The sequence below is a fragment of the Artemia franciscana genome, chromosome 7 (assembly GCF_032884065.1).
Source record: "Artemia franciscana chromosome 7, ASM3288406v1, whole genome shotgun sequence".
NCBI lineage: Eukaryota > Metazoa > Arthropoda > Branchiopoda > Anostraca > Artemiidae > Artemia > Artemia franciscana.
Genome location: NC_088869.1, coordinates 63,739,381 through 63,761,863, shown reverse-complemented (window position 1 = coordinate 63,761,863; position 22,483 = coordinate 63,739,381). Strand labels below are relative to the sequence as shown.

At 34.9% G+C, this 22,483-nt stretch overlaps 2 protein-coding genes across 4 annotated transcripts in view; one reads left to right on the top strand and one right to left on the bottom strand.

Moving 5' to 3' along the window:
• The window catches only part of LOC136029590 (baculoviral IAP repeat-containing protein 6-like), a 397,865-nt gene that overhangs the window by 19,979 nt on the left and 355,403 nt on the right, over positions 1-22,483 (top strand). Inside the window, exons 2-3 of one of the 3 annotated variants that reach the window (XM_065708090.1) lie at positions 4,221-4,395; positions 11,620-11,786. The exons of the other annotated variants lie outside the window; for them this stretch is intronic. The gene's annotated coding sequence lies outside the window, so the exon portion shown is untranslated. The remainder of the gene's footprint in view (positions 1-4,220; positions 4,396-11,619; positions 11,787-22,483) is intronic. 3 annotated transcript variants of the gene reach the window in all.
• Positions 1-22,483, bottom strand: part of LOC136029589 (uncharacterized) — a 61,460-nt gene that overhangs the window by 3,700 nt on the left and 35,277 nt on the right. The window lies entirely within an intron of this gene.

Genomic DNA, 22,483 nt, shown 5'->3' with positions numbered 1-22,483 from the left:
AAAGTCAGATCGTAAAAGCGTGAAAACTTGTTAATTTAGAAATATATTGACATTTTGGATAGGTCCCCCCCCCAGTTTTCACTAAAATTTGCTTATGAATTTCCTCTTGAAATTTTATCTTAAAAATTTATTTTTATGCAAAAATGTGGGCCTATCTTGGGAAATTTTCATAGGAATTATGGCTCATCCCCCCCAACCAGCGTAAAATTTCCACTTTCTATTTAAATTTTGCATCCATGAAAATCCCCCCCAACCAATTTAAAATTTCCACTTTCTATTTCAATTTTGTATCCATGAAAATCTTGCTTACGAATTATGCCCAATTTCCACCTCTTCCAGTGTAAAATTCTCCCTTAAAATTGTATTCATGGCAAAACTTATATCCAAGGAAGCATGCAAAAACGAATTTTTCTAAATAACAACTCTTGTGGAGTCAACTTCTTTCAAATTTTATAGGAAATATTTAATTTATTTTTTTTATTTAATTTATTTTTATTATTTATTTAATTTAATTTTATAGGAAATATATAATTTATTTTATAGGAAATAAATGAATAAAAAAATGAAAAGAGCATAAAAAGTTACGAATAATGATATATGATTTGCTAGTATACAACGGAAAATAAACCGAAAACTTGCAAAAGGACCGACGGCCAGCTACAACGAATGCATGAGTTTCTCGGGCCTATGTGGGAAAATTTTCTTAGGAATTATATTATTTCTTAGGATCTTAGGAATCTATTTAAATTTCGTATCCATGAACATCTTGCTTAGGAATTTTGCCCAATTTCCACCTCTTCCAGCGTAGAATTTTCCCCTAAAACTGTATCCATGGCAAAAATTATATCCAGGGAAGCATGCAAAAATGCATATTTCCAAATTATAACTTTTGTGGAGTCAACTTTTCTTAAGAATTATGGCCCATCCGTCCTGCCCAGTTTAAAATTTCCCCTTTAAATTTTATCTATTTAAATTTTGTATCCATAAAAAATTGCTTAGGAATTTTGCCCAATTTCAACGTCTTCCAGTGTAAAACTTTCCCTTAAAATTGTATCCATGGCAAAAATTATATCCCGGGAAGCATGCAAAAATGCATATTTCCAAATTGTAACTTTTGTGGAGTCAACTTGTTTTAGGAATTATGGCCCATCCCTCCCACCCAGTATAAAATTTTCTCTTAAAATTTTACATTTATTATTACATATATTATTTAAATTTTTTATGTTAAAATACACTCTATCAGTATTGCCGAAGTACCGAATGATTCCTGGTACTTGCGGTTCCTATACTCCTACACGGGAATTCACTATATAAACCTACATGGATGTCACTTTCTAATTAGAGAGTGCCTCCTCCATTTTTCATATAGCTCTCCCGGTGCTAAATACTATTATAAAAACACCTTACCTTGGTAAGGTGTTAATACTTACTTGGCACTTAAACACTTAAACACCAATAAAATAGAAAATAAAATAAAATGAACCTTATTCAATAAGAATTTCAAGATAATAGAACTTCTAAATTCTGTAATCCAGTATTTATGGGAATTCCCTAGAAGCTTTTCTCTGATTGGCCGAGATGGTTCGCAAATTATGCAAATTTTGACCGGAATAATTTTGATAGGTTAATTACATCCTTTTACTGGCATAGATGACCTGGGAAAGCATAATCACATCCTGTTCCTACTTCCTTTGTCTTGAACGATGTGTAAAATATAGAGAAACTGTTTAAAAAATGTTATATGAAATAAATGAATAAAAAAATGAAAAGAGCATAAAAAGTTACGAATAATGATATATGATTTGCTAGTATACAACGGGAAGTCAATCGAAAACTTGCAAAAGGACCGACGGCCAGCTACAACGGGTGCAGAAGTTTCTCGGGCCTATGTGGGAAAATTTTCTTAGGAATTATGGCCCATCCCCCCACCCATGGTAAAATTTCCCCTTAAAATTTTATCCCCCAAAAAGCCTTGTCTTATATGATGTCATAAATAGCATAAATAACATTATATAAGCAAAATGTCAATGCATCGTATAAAATTTCCCCTTGAAAGTGTGAAAACCTGTTCATTTCTAAATATATTGATATTTTGGAGTGGTCCCCCAAATTTTCACAAAAATCGTGTCGAAAAAGCGTGAAAATCTATTAGTATATAAGCAAAATGTCAATGCATAGTGTAACATTTCCCCTTAAAAGTGTGAAAACCTGTTAATTTCCAAATATATTGACATTTTGGAGTAGTTTTTATTGCCCCTATTCCCATTACCCCCAATATAAGTCTCTTGCCTTAGGGGAGCCTATGTCCGAGATTGGCTTAGGAATTTCCCCTTAAAATTTTATCTTAAAAATTTGTTTTTATGCAAAAATGTGGGCCTATCTTGGGAAATTTTCAGAAGAATTATGGCCCATCCCCCCCACCCAGTGTAAAATTTCCCCTTAAAGTCTTATCTATTTAAATTTTGTATCCATGAAAATCTTGCTTAGGAATTATGCCCAATTTCTACCTCTTATAGTGTAAAATTTTCACTTAAAATTGTATCCCTGGCAAAAATTATATCCAGGTAAGCATGCAAAAATGCATTTTTCCAAATAAGAACTTTTTCTTAGGAATTATGGCCCATCCCTCCCACCCAGTTTAAAATTTCCCCTTAAAATTTTACCTAATTAAATTTCGTATCCATCAAAATCTTGCTTAGAAATTTTGCCCAATTTCCACCTCTTCCAGTGTAGAATTTTCCCCTAAAATTGTATCCCTGGCAAAAATCATATCCAGGGAAGCATGCAAAAATGCATTTTTCCAAATAACAACTTTTGTGGAGTCAAATTTTCTTAAGAATTATGGCCGATCCCTCCCACCCAGTTTAAAATTTCCCTTTTAAATTGTATCTATTTGAATTTCGTATCCATCAAAATCTTGCTTAGGAATTTTGCCCAATTTCAACCTCTTCCAGTGTAAAACTTTCCCTTAAAATTGTATCCATGGCAAAAATTATATCCCGGGAAGCATGCAAAAATGCATATTTCCAAATAGCAACTTTTGTGGAGTCAACTTTTTTTTTAGGAATTATGGCCCATCCCTCCCACCCAGGGTAAAATTTTTCCTTAAAATTTTACATTTATTATTACATATATTATTTACATTTTTTATGTTAAAATGCCCCCCAAAAAAAGAAATCCCAAAAAGGACCATCATATGTTTGTTTTTCCTTTTTCCAAAGTGGCTTGAAATCTTTACATTTAAGTTCTACATGGGTTTAAATGGTGACACACCTACACTTATTTGTGACAATCATTTTAATTATGACTTAAATATCCATTTTAATTTATATTTGCTTAGGCAGTCATCTAATTATCCATAGCATAGGGACAGATATAAACCTGTCAACCAAGGCCAAGAATTACATTTGGTGCCACCAGTTGACAAACCAATTATAGGTATCAGGTTATGGCTATTTTACTTCTTTGAAGAATATAGTTATTTATTGTATATGTATTTATTTGTTTTACTAACATTAGCATATTCTTTTATTTATGCAAACCCTTATGGGTGAAGAGTTTTAAAAAAAACTTTAAGATTCATCATAATAATATTTTATTGCTGATAACATTGAAAATAAATACAATCAATTTTATCCAGTAGATTAAAATTTAACTTTAAATGCTTTTATCAAAGCAAGTGTCTTTATAGTGTTTTCATATGATAGCTTTGAGGCAATACTTTCCCAGTATTTTTCTTCATCAACTAAACCATATACCAAGCAGAAAGGGCATGACCACACCCCAGGCAAGACTGAAAACCAAACTGGTGGGCCTGAACTGTGCATTTAGTTCTCAATTCATCAATTATCAATTTTTCAAAAATTTTACAAAATAAAGTTGCAACTGTTATTCTGCAAAGAGACAAATATTCAGAAGAAGGTTTATTCTTCTTTGGGATAGGAGTAAAACATCCAATTGAAAAAGAATCAGGGACAAATCCCAGATTAAATATTATTTGGTAAAGGAGTACTAAGTGTTCCATAAACAGTTCACCAAACAACAACAAATATTGTGCAGATATCCTATCAAATCCTCTAGACTTTTTTTCTCTTCAGTTTACTAATTGCAATTGGTTATTAACTGATTATTAGAAATAATCCAGCTCTTGGAAATAACCAGTCAAGGACTAGAAGCATGCTCAAAAAATATTAAAGTTTCACATTGAAACTATTTTGCAGATGTGGAATTGGAACAGAAAATTCTCCTTTTATAATACTCAACCCATGAGAAAAGTGGTTTACAAGATGGTATTTGACTTGGCATATCTTTTACAAGACTGGACCACAACTTATTTGACCAAGACCAAACCTCTTCCAAACAAGACAAAATAATTGAGCTTCAATAAAGAGAAAGGTACTTTGCCAACTGGCGTTTAGCATAATACAGTTTTTGCAGCCATCCATTGTGTGGTTTATCTTCTTCAATCCAAACTGAAAGCCAAAACTTAGCAGATAAGCAAGCATTTTGTAAATTATCATTAGTTGACCAGCCAGGCTCTTCAGTTCCAACTTTTATTCACCTAATAGGTACTGCCAATTTTTCTGCAAAAGCTAGGGCATGAGTAAGTTCAATACAATAAATGTTCAGTCTAACTAAAAAATCATACATATTCTTCCTTGAATTCTGCATCAACAAATCAAAATGGACACAAATTTTTGTGAGGAAATCATTACACACACTCTGGAAAAGATCTAGAGATGCCTTATCCCAATCATTAGCATAAAATAGATTGATTTTTTAGAAGCCAGTTAGAAGAAGGGCCACAATCACCAATCAGAGCACTAACAGACAAAGGGAAGTGATCTGACATAAAATTGGAATTACTAACAACAACTTTGGCAATAGTTACAGATGATGTATGACAAACATGGTCTAAGTTAGATGTACTACCCAAATTATAGACATAAGTAAAACTCTCATTCTTCAGTGCAACTACACAATCATCATTCAACGGTCCAAAAATAATACCTGAGTAATCAGAATCACCACAAGAATTATGTGGGTTGGTTAAATCAAAAATTGAAGTCACCAGTTGCAATAAAGCATAAACTGTGCTCTTTTATTTTTCACAAACATTTGGATAAACAAGAAGCACTAATGGCAAAAAGTATTTCAGATTGGTTGTCACGGTAGTTTGTGGGCAGATAAATATCTAGCACAATAAAATTCCAGATTCTGATTGCCAAAAAGTCACTTGCTGAATCAAAAATGGATGAAGGATAAACTGACTTCAGAAAGGTTGCTAGACTACCACAAGGCTGGTCAAAAGACTGAGATCAGTAAGCTGAGACCAAGAACACTTTATGATTGGTTGACAGTTCCAAAAGGCTCAGGCTCTAAGTAGTTGCTAATTGCTCCTGAATACACATTATGTCACACTTAGATAAAAAGTCCTTTAAAAACACAGAATGATTTAGCAAATTTCCATTTAAATTCCACGAGACAAATGTATAAGAGATGGAGGATCTTTGGTTTATTTCTTCATTGAACCTTGAGTAGGCAGGTTTCAGACTCATTTTGATGGGGTTTAGCATTGTTTTTTGCCTGATTAGCCAGACATCTTACACTGTTGTATGTATGGCCTTTTTTTTGCACAAACTGCAGTCCATATCTTTTGTGCACTTATTATCCTTTGTGGAGGTGCGGTCAGAAGCACTACAATAACAAAAAATAGGCACTAATACACAGTTGGCCACTATATGACCAACTTCATAACAGGAAAATAAACTTTTTGGGAGAAATTTGAAATCTTCTGCAGGCAGCTTCTCAAAGCCAACCCAAACTGATACCACAAGAAAATCTTCAAGGTCCTTCCTGGTCCCAAAATACAGCTTAAACACTTTGGAATGCTCAAAGTTGCTGATTTCTATTGTCCTTGATGCCCTTGGAACAAGGGATTCTACATCAGTACAAGTCATGTTAGGAGAAACTTACTTCAGGATGGCAACAAACAGTTTCTCTTTGAGCATAGCAGTAATCTCAGGCTAACTAGCTTTCATTTTCCCAACAGATGATTTAGATTTGATGCACAATTTCAAGTCCTGTTTCAACTTTCTTAGCTCACTTATTTCAAATGAGTCAGGACAAATTCTGTACACAAACTGCTTACAAGGGTTTAAATAAAACTTAAACCCAAAATGCAACCCATCATTTCATCAGGTCTTAGAAAAGGAATATAATGGAAATACCTAACTATATGTTGATGGGTCATTATATGAAGAGGGATGTGGAAGTGGTTGCTTTTTAAAAGAGCACAGCCTATGCATTATGGAAAAACACAAGTCAGGGACTAGTATCCCAATAGCTGAAGTAGCTGCATTCAATTTGGGCTTAGAGACCCTAATTGAACGAAAGCAGAGCAATAAATGCATCATAATATTCCCTGACTTTGAATCTGCTCTCAATATCTTAAAAAACCCTAAGTTTGAAACATTGGACATAGACCTATATCAAACCAAAGAAAACCTAAACAGCCTTGGAAGATTAGGCTTTGTTATTAAATTTATTTATTTTTTTATTATAAAACCACCTTACCTTGGTAAGGTGTTAATACTTACTTGACACTAAAACACATAAACACCAATAAAATAGAAAATAAAATAAAATAAACCTTATTCAAGAAGAATTTCAAGATAATTGAACTTCTAAATTCTGTGATCCAGAATTTATGGGAACAATAATCCCCTAGGAGCTTTTCTCTGATTTGCCAAGATGGTTCGCTGACCTGATTTCTGATTGGCTGATTTTTATCAGATAATTATGCGCATTTTGAGCCTAGGACCCATGGCCCTAGGGCCATCGACCCCCCCTCCCCCAGTGTCAAATTTTCCCTTAAAAGGATGCAAAAGGATCCATGGTCCTTTAAAAATGGCTCCTGGACCCTGGGGACGCCTTGGGGGAGCCTACACCACTCTAGAAGGACCTTTCTGTGGTCCCGGGGTAGGGACTAGGGTAGGGACGGTATTGAACCACACTTTTCATACAGTCTACTGATTGTAATACAATCAGTCAGCCAGGTACCCAGAACAACCCAAAGGCAATTTCTCTAGAAAATATCCAGTAAATCTTCATATGCTTTTTTGATGCCCGTGCTTCAGAGCCATATTTGACCACAGCCCTTTTTAAAATTGGAGATCAGTATCTGTTTACTGGGCTACATCACAAAGTTGTTGGGCAAGGCTATTTGACAAGGTAGTTTATTTGATTTGTAGCATACAAGCCTGTTGAAACAGACTTTCATATTTTTATGGCACTTGGTATTAACCAAGTGACATATAGCAATCACCAATTCTGTCTGTCTGTCTGTTGTTCTGTCTGTCTGTCTGTCTGTTGGTCCCGGTTTTGCTACTTTAGGCACTTTCAGGTAAGCTAGGACGATGAAATTTGGCAGGCGTATCAGGGACGAGAACAGCTTATATGAGAAATAATCGTTTATCCAATTTGACCATCTGGGGGGGGGGGAGTGTCGGGCCGGTTAATTCGGAAAAAATAGAAAAAAATTAAGTATTTTTAACTTATGAATAGGTGATAGGATCTTAATGAAATTCGATATTTGGAATGATATTGTTTCAAAGAGCTCATATTTTAAATGCCGACCGGATGTGATGACATTGCGGGAAGTTGGGGATCGGGATGAAACTTGATGGGAAAAATAATCACAAGTCCCAGATACATGATTGACATAATCAGAACGGATCCGCTCTCTGTGGGGTAGTTGGGGGGGGGAATTCTGAAAAATTAGTAAAAATGAGGTATTTTTAACTTACGAACGGGTGATCGGATCACAATCAAATTTGATGTTTAGAAGAATATTGTGTCTTAGAGCTCTTACTTTAAATCCCGACCGGATCTGGTGACATTGGGGGGGAGGAGTTGGGAGGGGGAAACCTAAAACTTGGAAAACACTTAGAGTGGAGGGATCAGGATGAAACTTGATGGGAAAAATAAAAACAAGTGCTAGATACATGATTGACATAAACAGAACAGATCCGCTCTCTTTGAGATAGTTGGGGGGGGGGGGGGTTATTTCTGAAAAATTAGAAAAATGAGGTATTTTTAACTTACAAACAGGTGATCAGATCTCAATGAAATCTGATATTTAGAAGGATATCCTGGCTCACAGCTCTTATTTAAAACCCGACCGGATCTGGTGACATTGGGGGGGGGGGGGGTGGGAGGGAGAAACCTGAAACTTGAAGAACACTTAGAGTGGAGGGATCGGGATGAAACTTGGTGGAAAAAATAATCACGAGTCCTAGATACGTGATTGACATAATCGGAACGGATCCGCTCTCTTTGGGGTAGTTGGGGGAGGGGTTAATTCTGAAAAATTAGAAAAAATGAGGTATTTTTAACTTACGAACGGGTTATCGGATCTCAATGAAATCTCATATTTAGAAGGATATCGTGTGTCAAAGCTCTTTTTTTAAATCTTGACTGGATCTGGTGACGTTTGGGGACGTTTGGGGTGGGGGAACCTAAAATCATGGAAAACGCTTAGATTGGAGGGATCGGGATAAAACTTGGTGGGGAAAATAAGCAGAAGTCTTACATACGTGATTTACATAATTGGAACGGATTTGATCTATTGGGGGGGGGGGGTAATTCTGAAAAATAAGAAAAATGATGTATTTTTAACTTACGAAGGAGTGATCGGATCTTCATGAGACTTTATATTTAGAAGGACCTCGTAACCCAGATCTCTTATTTTAAATCTGAATCGGATCAAGCGTAATTGGGGGGGGGGGCAGTTGGGGGGGATCAGAAATCTTAGAAGATACTTAAAGCGGAGAGATCAGGATGTAACTGGATGGGAAGAATAAAAACCTTGCTAAGATACGTGACTGACATAACTGGACCGGATCTGCTCTCTTTGGTGGAATTGGAGGGGGGGGGTAATTTGAAAATTGAGGTATTTGTAACTTACGAAAGGGTGACCAGATCTTAATGAAATTTGATGTTTAGAAAGATCTTGTGTTTTGAAGTTCTTATTTTAAGTTCCGACCAGATCCTGTGACGTTGGGGGGAGTTGGAGGGGGAAACCGGAATTCTTGGAAAACGTAAAAATTGGGGTATTTTTATCTTACGAATAGATGATTGGATCTTAATGAAATTTGATTTTTAGAAAGAATTCATGTCTCAGAGATCTTATTTCAAATCCCGACCAGATCGTTTGACATTTGGGGGAGTTGGAGGGGGAAATCTTGGAAAAACACTTGAAGTGTAGGAACCCGGATGAAGCTCGGTGGATAGAATAAACAAATATCCTTGATACGTGATTGACAGAATCGTACTGGATTCGCTCTCTTTGGGGCAGTTGGGGGGAGGGGTTCAGTGATTTGGCGAGTTTGGTGCTTCTGGACGTGCTAGGACGATGAAAATTGATAGGCGTGTCAGGGAGCTGCACAATTTGACTTGATAAAGTCGTTTTCCCAGATTCGACCATCTGGGGGGCTAAAGGGAGAGGAAAAATAAGAAAAAGTTAGGTATTTATAACTTAGGAGTGGGTGATCGGATCTTAATGAATTTTGATATTTAGAAGGACATCGTGACTCAGAGCTCTTATTTTAAATCTTGACCGGCATTAAGCCTCTTATTTTCCTTTTTAAATCAATCTATTGATTCATAGAATTTTGTTAGAGCTCATACCATATGATCTTTTGGCTCTTAGCTCTTTTCGCCTCGTCACAAGTGCCATATGAGCTCTTAGCTCTTGTTAATCAGATAAAGTTATTTACATTCAATCTCCTTCAAAATATCCTAATATCTCCAAAGATATTAAGATATTCAAAATATCTCCTTCATTCTCTTACATACCTGGACGTCATTTTTAGAAATTGCTTGTGGCTGCTCTGTTTTATTTCATCTACATCTTGAAAACGTTTACCCTTAAGTGCCATTTTTATCTTTGGGAACAAAATAATCAAATGGAGCTAAGTCCAGTGAATAGGGGAGGGGGAGGGGGCTGAAAAACAACTGGAATATCATGTTTGGCCAAAACCGCTGCACAACAGGGGCCAAATGGGCTGGTGTTTTATTGTGATGCGATTTCCAAGTACCAGGCTCCTTAAACTCTGCTCTATTTCTTCATACAGCATCTTACAAATGGCATAAGAGAATGAATATTGTATTCCTTTGTTATGGTCTGTCCTTTTGGAGAATTCTCAAGATGAACAACACCTTTGTAGTCAAAGGAAACAGTCAAAATAATCTTCAGTTGACAAGCTCTTTTGGGTTGTGGTGAATCATGTGTCTTCCATTGTAAAAATTGTACCATTGTTTCTGGAGTGGAGCAATGTACCTAAGTCTTGTCACCAGTTACAATTGATTAAAAATAAAAATAAATATCAGACTCGGAACACTAGGAATCTCTGTGGCAATCTGTTTTTAGTTTTCTTTTTGCTTATCTGAGAGCTGTTTTGGAACTTAGTGTCAACTTAATGTTGAGTTAAGGATTTATCCAATAAATCCTTAATTCAAGCAGAGCCTCTCCAAAAGCAAATACACAAGTATTTAAGTTACTCCTGCCAAGAGTCATAGTAATTCCCACCATTTACCTCTGCTATAAACTCAAACAGTTTAAAAAATTAAGGTTTCTCTGTTTTCCTGCAAGTCAAGGGGACTTGTTAGTCATGTGTCAATCCTAAAACTCAGTTGCCCCTCTGAGACTCTAGGTGGGTGGCCTACTAAGCTTAGGTTCCTTGTTTACCTTTGAGTCCAGGTATCTTCAGTCCCCCATTTTGCCTGCAAGTCCAGCAGACATTGTCCAAATATATTAGAATTAAAGGGCATTAGAGAATTTGAATTATATGAAATATGTAACTAATTAAATTTATATATATTTTGGAGTCAGATTGAACAAGGAAGAACTAAAGGCAAATAGAAATATAAACAGATTTAATACTTTGTACACTCTCTGAAGGAGAAATTACTACAAAGTGTCATATTTCTCTGAAAACTGTTAAGTTTTGATGACAACTGTCAAAAAAAATTTCTACATGCAAGTATTCTGTTGGTATGGAAAAATGATGCAAATGCAACTCTCTATGTGCAACACAATAATATAAATAAGAAGTAACCAGTATGATCTTTCCTTATTCTGCTTCTAGTTTTGTAAAATTGTTTGAATTTATTTCTCTTTTTTCTTATTCTACTACTTTAGAAATCTTTTTATCGCTTTGCTTAATTTGAAAGTGCCAGAAAAACTGAACAAAAAGTTTTCCATTTTACCCTTATGTTACCATTCAACACTAATATGGCAAAACAGATACTAATTTAGTTGTATTATTATAACACTGATGTCAAAAGCAGTAAAAAAAATGTGATTTCTTACCTGTTTGTTGTCAAAGAAGTAAGGATCTTGTTGACAAACAAAGCTGGAATCTACTAGGATAATATTGACAACTACACTAAAAAAAGGTTTAAAAATAGCTTCATACGTTTTCAGCCCTCCATTCCTGAAAGGTTCCACTCGCTGTCCAAGTTTGGGACCTTCTTGTAGCTATTCTTTTTAATAATGCTGCCAAATTTAAACTCAAAAAGTTTGTGAAATACCTCGTCTAATTTTTTTTTTTTTAGATACTACCCTTGTCTTCTTGCCAGGTAGTGCAGCCATTTTTGCTGTTAACGGCCAAACTGTAGGCCTAAGACATGACACTGGAGGGGTATTGTTGCTTGAGACTATATTGCCAACCCCTGTTGAAGGAAAAGACGATGAAGTTTTAGTAGAGCTACAAACAACTGAGGTAATGCATTCTATTGAAGATTTTTTTTAAGTTAGTAAAAAATACCAAGGTCCAGCTAATTTTGAATTTTACTAATTTGATGCCAGATTAAAGAGTGAGGAATGATAAGACTGAAAATTCAAGTTGGTGTAAAAAAAAAGAAGTAATGACATCCAGCATATCTGAGTAAATCTTCAGGGTAAAAGTTCCTAGTGATGTATTTGAAGCCTTTGAGGTGTTTTTGAGATCTAAATCTGTTTTTCTACTTCTGTACTCCTATTGTTTTTGTATTTTCGTTTTTTTTAAATCAGTGAGACAATGCTATTACTCAATAGTGCCAGAACCATTCAATTCTTGTAAAGGCCAATTCAGATTGCCCCAGTTCAAATTCTTTTCAGGTTTCATTTTCTTTAGCTAAAAGTAGCTATAATTTGTTCCTGTAACTCTGTACTTTGGAAGGCTAATCTATCTCCTTATTGAAGAAATACCCCTGTAGGTAGATATTTGCTAAAGGTTGTATGCTGCTCCCTGGTCTTGTACAGGCGGTCCTTGTCGACTTTGACTTTTCTCTCTAGCTATACTCCCTTATCTTCTCAAATCATAGAATAACATATTACTATGCTAGTAGCAGATTAGATCATCATAGGATTTATTGCCATGGTTAATGGTTGCAGCAGGCTCTGCAACCTGGTAAAGAACAACAACTAATCAATGGTAACTGTAATTTCAAAACTCTTTATTAAGAGCCCTTTTCATAAACGGAGTAATTTCTGTTCTTTTTAAGTTTTATTGTTGCCCCGTACTTTCAGTTAAAAAAATAGTTTTTTTTTATTTAACATCTGAACGGTTTTGAATTAGTGCATGTTTGATTTTGGCTCTCCGCACATAAATAATTAAAACAAAATTTGTATATTTTTTTGTGTGGCTAAATCGCTTTCTCTTAGTTTAGATCAGCCAATTTTGAGGAAAAAAGGGGTAGAGGAGGAGGCCCAGTTGCCCTCCAACTTTTCGCTAATTAAAAAGGCAACTGGAACTTTTAATTTCTTACGAACGTTTTTATTAGTAAAAATATACATAACTTACGATTTAACATACTTAGCGAACTTCTATATTTGTAGTTTTTATTACGTATATGAAGGGTTTGCCCCCTCGTTAATACCTCGCTCTTTACATTAAAGCTTAAATTTTGTCCCAATTCTTTAAGAATGACCACTGAATCACAAAAGCCGTAGAAATAGATAGTTTAAATTAGTATAAATACTTTAGGGTACAGAGCGAGGTATTTAGGAGGAGATGAACTCCTCATATGCGTAATAATTCCTGTTCTTGTTAAGTTGTAATGTTGCTGCTTACTTGCAGTTGAGAAAACTTTTCACACTCGTTTTTTCATTCTTCTTTTTAAATAATGCTAGAAAATTGTGCGCCCCCGTCATATAATTTCTCTTCCGCAATGACAAATTCCTCCAAGGAAGGATTCCTCCATGTATTTCCCTCCCCTCACCCCCAACCGAAAAAATCCCCCTAAAAATGTCTGTACACTTCCAAATAACCGTTACTGTATGTAAGAACTGGTCAAAGTGTGTAACTTGCAGCCCCTCCACCAGGGATTTTGGGGGAATGTAGGGGAATTTAGTCCCCAAAGGCATAGTTATTAGCTTTTTCGACTATGCTGAACAAAATGGTTAGATAAAAGTTTTGATCTGTTGACTTTGGGAAAAAATAGCGTGGAAAGGGGCCTAGTTGCCCCCCAATTTTTTGGTCGCTTAAAAAGGGCATTAGAACTTTTAATTTTCGTTAGAATGATCCCTCTTGTAACAATCTAGGACCAATGGGTCGATACGATCACCCCTTGGAAAAACACAAAAAAAACAATCAAATAAACACGCATCAGTGATTGGTCTTCCAGCAAAAATATGAATTTCTTCATTTTTATAGATAGGAGCTTGAAACTTCTGCAGCAGGGTTCTGTGATACGGTGAATGCGATGGTGTGATTTTCGTTAAGATTATATGACTTTTAGGGTTTGTTCCCCCTATTTTCCAAAATAAGGAACATTTTCTCAGTCTCTTAACTTTTGATGTGTATTACTAAATTTGATGAAACATATGTATTTAAAATCAATATAAAATTATGATTCTTTTGATGTATCTATTAGTATCAAAATTCCGTTTTTGAGTTTCGTTTGCTATTGCGCCGAGTCGCTCCTTACCACAGTCTGTTACCACGAACTGTTTGATAAAGCTATAGATGGCGACATCTTTTTTTCTATCTCCCCATTCTTGGCTCTTCAGTAGTTTTTCTAATAAATTTATAAAAAAAATTTGTCTGGTGTTGGAACCGAATATGGGACCTGAGATTTCCGTTGGGAAAAGAACGACGTGGTAGTCAACTGAATCAATACTTCATTGTTATTATTATTTTCTTATAGATACTTTCAAGCAAATGTTATCAATGCATTCTTTCCTAGTCACATGAGGTTCACCATCACTGTTTTGTGCCTAGTTAATACGAATTGCTATGCCTGGAGATAAATGTTTTTTGGAATTTCTTGGCATCATTCCGACAACATTTTGTTTCCGAGAATTTCTTTGTACGTTTCCTATAATTTCAAGAACAATGCGTTAGTCAAGTGAGCCAACAAGTCAATGGTATTATTATATTCTTAGAAACACATTCGAACCAAATGCTATCAATGTGTTGTTTCCGAGTGATTTTTTGGGATCAATCGAGAATATGCATACCACAGTGATTTAAGATGGTTGCTTGACAAACATATTCCTTTGGCACCCTAATGGTACTGAGCACACTGGTCCTTTTGATGGTCAATGATAATTGTTTTGGTTTCAAAATTGTAATGACTATAGCCGGCCAGGTATCCCTTTTGTAATGTAATGGTCCCAGACATACTAGTCTTCCATTACCGGACTTACGCATGATATTTGGGTCCCCATATCCCCCCCCAGGGCCCTTTGCTCCCTCCAGGGGTCCCCGATGCGTTGCCCCAACTTTTTTGAACTTAATTTTTTGAACTTATATTTTTTTAACTTAAAATTGTTTAGTTTTTTTCATATCTTAAATAGCTAAAATTTTATATATATATATTTTTTTATTTTTTTTTTAACTTAATTTTTTGAACTTAGATTTTTTTGAACTTAAAATTTTTCAGTGTTTTTTTCATATCTTAAATTGACATGTAATCTTTGGCAAACATGGTTTTTGGTTTTTCTTTTACGTGGTCGCCCTCATGGTGACTTTCATAGTGGACATTTCTTTGGGTATTGAAAAAATTCAAAAGACACAGTGGTGTATATACCAGCGTTAAATTTCCAGAGATGATAGTGCTTAAAGGTAATGCAATACTAAAACTAATAGTTGATGACGATGGCAAACTTCTTGTTAACGCTGCAGGTAACTCGTTACCCGTTGATAAACCATATCGTCATATTATTGGAATTAACATTCCCGGAACGTAAAAAAAGACAGCTGAACTCCAGCACCAACGTCATAAAGTATATCTTGTCTATATATCAGAACTGCTACCTACGTGAAAATAATTTGGTAATAAACAGTGAAATCAAGGGCAAAATAAAAAGTTATGGGAGATAACGTCACCAAGGAAATGAAAGAATTCAATGAAAAGCAAACCATCGCCTGAACGTTAATATTATCACTGGTAGTTTACCAACATATGCCATCATTGAACAGAATAATAGCAGTAATGAAAATTGAAGATCAAATACATCAGCGTTGTTATCAGTTGCTATGCCTTGAGATCTATATTTTAGGGAATTTCTTGGCACCATTTCGACAACACTCGATGATTTGACATAGTTGCTTGTCAGTTTTTGATTATATGCCCAAATGGATCCCATGACACCCGACCATTTGAACAGATAATGGTTTTTCTGTAACAGGTGGCTATAGAAACAAAGTTGCTCAGCCATTGTCATCTGTGTTTCAGGGGAGTTTCTTGGCACCATTCTGACAATTCTATTTCCAAGAATTTTTGCCCTTTTTCCGAGTACTTCTTAGCCTTTTGCCTCTCAATGTCGTTTTTTTTTAATACACGACTGCTATATATCTTTCACAGAGAGTGAAAGTCACAATCTGGTCTTGTTATTACGTCTTGTGATAGTTCTTTCCTGGCAGCATTGGCATCATTCCGATGACAGCCCTATCGCATCGACATGTCTGCTAAGTATTTTATCGATGAAATAAAATAATATGAGCAGAGCCCTGACTATCCGGAGAACTTTATTATCATTAATTGAACTGTGATTGAAATGTCAACACGTGTTGCAAAAAACTTCTGTTAATGATGATAATATACCAAAAATTTCAACTTCTGTTCTGAATTTTGCTAAAGAAGAGAAAAAGTCACGTTTCTGTTCTGAATTTCTCCAAAGAAGGGAAACAAGTTATTCTACAGTTCTAAATTTTTCCAAGAAAGGAAAAAATTTAACCTCTGTTCTGAATTTTTCTAAAGAAGAGAAAAAACTTTCTCCTCTTTTCTGATTTTCCTCAAAACAGAGAAAAAAGTTCTGTTTTGAATTTTTCCATGGAAGAGAAAAAAGTTTCTCATCAGTTCTGATTCTTTTCCAAAAAAGAGAAAAAGGGTTCTGTTCTGAATCTTTTCAAAAAAGAGAAAAAAAAGTTCGAATTCTTTTCTGATTTTCCCCAAAACAGAAAAATTCAAGTAATTTTCTGAATTTTTCTATAGAAAAGAAAAAAGTTGCACTTTAGCTCCAAGTTTTTCCATAGATGAGAAAAAAGTGACACTTCTTTTCTGAATTTTTTCGTAAAGGAGAAAAAAGCTGCACTTCTGCCCTGAATTTCCAAAAAAGAGAAAAAACTTCAAACTATGTTCTGAATTTTTCCAAAGAAGAGAAAAAAGATCAACTTATGTTCTAAATTTTTCCAAAGAAGATAAAAAATCAAATATTCTTCTGAAGAAAGTTGCACTTGAGTTCAGAAATTTTCCAAGAAAAACAAAAAGTTCAAGTTCTGTTCTAAATTTCTCCATAGAAGAGAAGAAAAAATTAACTTGTGTTCTGATTTTTCCTAAAAAAAGAAAAAAAAAGTTCAGCATCTGTTCTGAATTTTTCAATTGAAGAGAAAAAAGTTACACTTCTGTTTTGAATTTTTCCGTTGAAGAGAAAAAAGTTGCTTTTCAGTTCTGAATTTTTCTGAAGAAGACAAAAAGAGTTGCATTTTAATTTTTTTCAAAGAAGAGGAATAAAAGTTCAAAGTATGTTCTGATTTCTACCTAAACAAAAAATTCAAGTTATACTCTGAGTTTTTCTATAGAAGAAAAAAAGATGCACTTTAGCTCTGAATTTTTCCGTAGATCAGAAAAAAAGTGACAGGTATGTTCTGAAATTTTTCATAAAAGAAAAAAACTGCACTTCAGTTCTGAACTTTTTTCTGATCTATGGAAAAATCCAGAGCTAAAGTGTAACTTTTTTCTCTTGCAACTCTTTCCAAAGAAGAGAAAAAAGATAAACTTCCGTTCTTAATTTTTTCAAAGAAGAGAAAAAAGTCTTTCTACAGTTCCGAATTTCCTAAATAAGATTAGCAAAAGTTCAGCTTCTGTTCTAAATTGTCCATTGAAGGGAAAAAGTTACACTTTAGTTCTGAATTTTTTCCAAAGAAGAGAAAAGAAGTTACACTTCTGTTTTGAATTTTTCAATGGAAGAGCAAAAATTGCACTTCAGTTCAAAATTTTTTCCAAAGAGGAGAAAAAGAGTTCTGTTCTGAATTTTTTCAAAGAAGAGGAATGAAAGTTCAAACTCGGTTCTGATTTTCACCAAAACGAAAATTCAAGTTATGTTCTGAATTGTTTCTATACAAGGCAAAAAAGTTGCAGTTTGGCTCTGAATTTTTCTATTGATTCGAAAAAAGTGAGTTCTGTTCTGAATTTTTTCATAGAAGAGAAAAAATTGCAATTCAATTGTGGATTATTTTTCAAAGAGGAGAAAAAAGTTACACCCCTGTTCTGATTTTTTCGAAAGAAGAGGAAAAAGTAACACTTCTGCCCTGAATTTCCCAAAGAAGAGAAAAACCTCAACTTCTGTTCTGAATTTTTCCAAAGAAGGGAAAAAAGTCATGCTGCAGTTCCGAATTTTCCCAGATATGGGAATCTAAAGTTCAATTTCTGTTCTGAATTTTTTCATTGGACTGAAGTGACTTCTCTTGTTGAGAGCCAACACTAGCGTAATCAGTGTCCAATCAGAATAGTCGGGGGCGGAGCAGAGGTCAACATAAACAAGGGAATTACGAGTGATAAACAAGGGAAGTGTCAGTCCCTGTTAACGTAATTCCCGCAGTTTAAGGGAGACTCCCCGCAGTACAACGGCGGTTGTGACGGGGAACTGCCCCTTTTCTGCTTGCCTGTTTGTGTTACTTTAAAAAACTCAAAGCAGTCCTTTCACTCATTCCAAATCACTGTCAAACCAGAATAATGATCAAGCAAAAAGACAGTTCCTTTCACTATTTAAAATAATTTATAAGAAAAACTTGCCCAACAGCCTCTTAATATCCTTAAAAAAGAGCTAGTTTTCACTTATAATATATTCCGAAACTACACGGTTAATCCGGCTTAATTCAACTTGTTGTTAACTGGCTAAATACCAAAAAATTCTTTTCTATGAAAAAATTCATAACAAACTGAATTTTTTTACTATTTCGGGGGGAATCTGAACAGAAGTGTAACTTTTTTCTCTTTTTTAGAAAAATACAAAACCGTGTTTGGACTTCTCTCACTTGTTAAAAAAAAAAATCAGAACACTAGTTGATTTTTTTCTCTCTTCTTTGAGAAAATTTAAAAGTGATGCATGACATTTCTCTTCTTATTGAAAAATTCAGAAGAAGTAACTTTTTTGTTGAATAAATTTCCACTTCACATACCTCTTAACTCTAAAAAAAATGTGGTTCATCTTTCTCAGACTGTGGTAAAAACTTTTTCCGCGTTTTTCAGACTCTATTAAACCCTCTGTGAGCCTGCTGATAGTAGCTTTGTCTGAAAACTCATGTTCTTGTATCTCTGACTTTGGAATAAATATACTAAGAGTTGCTTGCTTACCCTATAAAAAACATTATGTAGTTATTCAATGAAATATTCTTGTGGAAATAATGGCCCGTACCATACTACATGTTATTAATATCATCAGAAAAAAATTTAATGTTTCAAGTCCATTCCAAAAAAATAATTCATTATGTTTTATCTTGACATGGTACTTATTTGATTTGGGGGTAATATACGACTTTTAATATGATTTCATCTACAAATTCACCACACATTTCATCATTGCTATTCATCGGTCCAATGATGGTATATGATGGTACATTACCAATGATACTATTAGCTTTCACGGATGCTTTGCTTTTCATTGAATTGTCATTAATTTCCTTGGTGATATTATCTGCACATGTCCTTTTTATTTTGACTGTGATTACACAGGTAACAGTTCTTGCACTGAGTCCAGATATTACTTATGACATTGGTGCAGCAGTATCCCTGTTTTCTTTTTACCCTCCGTTGAATTTCAATCCCCGAAAATGGCGATAGGATTTATCAACATGTAACGTGTTACCGGAGCTCTGAGCAAGAAGTTGAACCTCGTTGTCAACTATGTCGTGTAGGTGTGTATTATCTTTAAGCACTAGGTGGTCCTCGGTAGTCCAAAGAAATTTAATCTCTCACTGTCTTGACAATGCGCACATACATTTCAAATGGAGCTTAGTTCGTAGCTCAAATATTTGCTTTTTTTACCATTCAATGCTGCGATAACTATCATCTGCACTTGCTTTCTTGAAGAATTCATCTTCGTTTTTTCATCATTGCTATTATTCTGTTCAATGATGGTATCATTTGGTAAACTACCAATGATACTATGAGCGTTCAGCGATGGTTTGCTTTTCATTGAATGGTCTTTAATTTCCTTGGTGATGTTGTTTGCGAATGTCCTTTTTATTTTGCCCTTGATTTTTATTGTCTATTACCCCAATTATATTTACATAGTTAAAAGTTCAGATACATAGATAAGACATAATTTATGACATAGGTGCTGAAGTTCACCTGTCTTGTTTTTACGTTCCGTTGAATAGTAAAACCAAAAAGATGATGATATGATTTTTCAACGGATAACGTGTTACCAGCAGCATTAGCAACAAGTTGACCCTCGTCATCAACTATTCGTTTAAGGCTTCCATTTTCTTTAAGCACTATCATTTCTCGAAATTTATTCTCTTCACCATTATAACATTTGAATCTTTCCGGCACTCCAAAGAAATTTAATCTCTCACTGCCATGACAACGCTAGCATACATTTCCAGTGGTGTAACCATTAGTGCATGTTTTGCAGTTCAAATATTTGTCCTTGTTAGCATTCAATGGTGCGACAACTCTATCATGTAGGCACACTTTCTTTAAATATTTCATCTTTACTTGTTAAATTACGATGTAAGTGTTTTTCCTTGCACTCCACAATTAATGTTGATTGAAAACATGTTATAAACAAACTATTGTCGTTGATCAACCACATAGTACCACGGGAACGGGCGCATGAAAAAAATTCAACAACCATGTTCACCAAAGATTATATGTCAATATCGTACATGAAAAAAAAATTGAAAAATTGTCTAGTTAAAAACAATTCCTAACTTAAATAAAATAAAAAAACTAAGTTCGATAAAAAATTTTAAGTTAAAAAAATAAGTTAAAGAAAATTAAGGTAAAAAATTCCAAGTTCAAAAAAATTAAGTTAAGCAAAGTTTGGAGTGGGGACGTTGGGGACCCTTGGAGGGGGATATGGGGCCCTGGAGGGGAGCATGGGGACCAGGGATCCAAGACTCAGTCGTAGGTCTGGTAATGGAAAACCATTGCACTGGGGACCATGACATTACAAAGAGGATACCCGGCTGGCTGTAGTCGTTACAATTTTTAGGACCGAAACAAGTGTCATTGACCCTCCGAAGAACCAGTATGCTTGGTACCGTCAGAGTATAGAAAGAATGTGCTTGTCTAGCAACAATCTCAAATCACTGCGGTATGCATATTCTCGGAACGATGCCAAAAGAGCACTAGGAAATAACGCTTTGATAGCATTCGGTTAGAGTGTATTTCTAAGAACATAACAATATTATTGACTTGTTGTCTCAGTGACTAACCCATTGTTCTTCAAATCCTCGGAAATATACTAATAAACTCTCGGAAACAAAGAATTGTTTGAATGATGCCAAGAACTCCCCGGAAACATTTATCCCCAGGGATAGTGATTACATATTAATTTGTCACAATACAATGATGCTTAACATCATGTGAATAGCACCCCAGAAACAATACATTGATATATTTCTAAGAATATATGAATAACAATGACTTGGTGGCTCAGTTAACTATCGTGTCGTTATTTAACCATAGGAAATCTTAGATCTCACATTTGGCTCCTACACCATACAAGAATTTCAAAAATTCATTGGAAAAACTGCCTAGAGGCAAAAGTTAGGGTGTTGGAAAAGAAAACATGTTACCATCTATAATTGTAGTTGACAGTAACACCATCCATGAAACACTGGTGGAGTTGCCGTTAAATCTTCTTCTTGATCTTAAACGACTTAGGATGGTCAAAGGAGGGGGTAGGGCCCTGGTAGATTTATTTGTGTGGGTGAAAATTTTGTTTATTGAACTAATTTAGCGATAGCATCAAACAATTCGTTCTAATGAACTACAAGTAAGGAGCGTTTCGGCTCAATATTAACCGAAACTCTAAAAAACGGAATTTTAATATCAGCATATTCATCAAAAGAATCATCTTAATATGGTGATTCCACATATACAAGACTCATCAAGTTTAGTGTTACCCATCCAAAATTATGACCCTGATAAAATTTGCCTGCTTTTTGAAATAGGGGAAACACCCACTAAAATTCAAGGAATCCTATTTAGCCTACTTTAGAACCCTACTGTAGAAGCTTCAAACTCCTATATACGAAAATGTGAAATTTTCTAATTTTTGCCAGAAGACACGTTACTAGTTTATTTTTTTGGTTATTTTTTCCCCAGGGGGGGTCGTATTGAAGTAATGGTCCCAGACGATTGGGAGGGGCATATTCGAACTGAAATTAAAATATCAATTATCTTTTCAATGACCAAAAGGATAGGAGGGCAACTGGACCCCTGCCACGCTCATTTTTTCCCTGAAGTTATCTTATCAAGATTTTGAGATATATATTTTGGTCAGTATTGTTCAAAGATCAAATATCTATATCTTTGGGTGTAAAGTGACTCCCCCCCACAGTCCGTGGAAAGAGGCCTATAAGTTATGAAATTTTTCCGCTGTTTACGTATAGTATTTTTGTTATTGGGAAGTATAAAGACATTTTTTGAGGTGGGTGGGTGCGTCGTGTGGATTTCTATATAAAGAATCTTACTTGGGAAGAGAAATTTCTGTGCGGTGAATTTTCCATGGGACATGTTACAGTGGGTGATTTGACATAATTAATATAAGAAATTCCTTTTTAATTGTCTTAAATTCTCTTTGCCAAATTTTTCATGTGGAGATGTTCTGGACGATTTATTTGGGTCTATTTTCCACGTGTTTTGATTTTCGGGAAAGGATTTCCATGGAAGGGGCATTTCTGGAGCAATCGATAATCTGATTAGAGATTAAAAGCTTATTCAAATGAAAGAATGCTAAGGAGGATTTTTTAGGCAGAAT